The sequence below is a fragment of the Nanorana parkeri genome, unplaced genomic scaffold (assembly GCF_000935625.1).
Source record: "Nanorana parkeri isolate BGI_ZX_2015 unplaced genomic scaffold, ASM93562v1 scaffold1515, whole genome shotgun sequence".
Classification (NCBI taxonomy): domain Eukaryota; kingdom Metazoa; phylum Chordata; class Amphibia; order Anura; family Dicroglossidae; genus Nanorana; species Nanorana parkeri.
The window spans coordinates 270,360-271,605 of NW_017307783.1; positions in this window are offsets into that span (position 1 = coordinate 270,360).

Consider the following 1,246-nt stretch of genomic DNA (forward strand, 5'->3'; position numbering starts at 1 on the left):
CGCCGCTGCCCCCCCTCGCCGGGAAGAGACGCTCCTGGCAAAGGCGAACCCGTTCCCAAAAAACAAAACAAATCAATGAGCTCCCAGGCAGACCTGTGTGACAGCACTGAGCCTGTCCTACCCTGTGACAGAGCCGCGGCCTGCAATAAGCGCGGGGGTCATAAATAGGTATATGATATAGATAAGGCCGGAGCAGCCTCAGATTCCATCCTCACCCCAAGCACAGGCCTTGTGTCAACACCGTGATAAACCAGCGCTGGCTGGGGCGCTGCGGGGCAATTATTTACTAAGCACGTCGTATGTACGACACGCTGGGAGGATTGCGACACGGCGGGACTGATACAACCAGGATTCACCCGCTGTGAAAGTCTGCGAAAAAACAAACGCAACGTTTTCCCCTGAAAAAAAAAAAAGAAACATTTTACATTCGGCCTTCCGTGTTGTATCTTCATCATTCTAGAGGCTTATAAATGATATCTAAGACTATATTTGAGGAGAATGGAAAGCCCCCCGGCGTCATGGGGTAAAATATTGAGGGGCCGTAAAAACGACAGGCGGATTTCGCTGCCCGCAACCCGCAGCTGCACCTTGCAGTACTCCTTCTTTACCACAAGATGTCCTCAGTCTTCAGAGATGAACTTTCAACCCACTTCCTCGGAGCCCAGACTGTCACGTAGCCGCTGCCAGCTTGAGAGGCGGCACAGTGATGAGATCTTCTCATTGTCACTCTGCTTTCTCTATCGGCGTGCTCATTTTTTGAGAAACTGACAGGTCCCTTGTGCTGCTTCTTCCTCTCTCAGCTGGAGCTCTGCTGTAGAGGAGATTGCAACCTTCAAGTTATATTGGTGTTGTAGACCGTATATATATATATATATATATTTATTCAGGGGTGCTGCTGGTACACATTACCAGGAAGGGGGTTGCTAGTGGTGCACATTCCGGGAGGACGGGCGGGGGGGCGGCATCCTGTCCAGAGCTCACTGACATCACTGGTTGCCAGGAGCTGGGCGGGATGCCGGCCAGAGCCTCACAGGCTGCTAAGACGCTCTGCTTGGACACTCTGGCCGGAAAGGGGGGGCGGCAGGTTTGCCCCCATGTGACCCAATTGATATGTCGACCATGCAATTGCCTCATTATAGGGACCGCCCTATATATTCATTTTTTTGTTTTCTGTTCTGGGCTCGTGGATTAGGTTTAGGTCAAGGGTGAAGTTCAGGGGGGTCAGGTCAAGGGTCAGGGTCAGCCT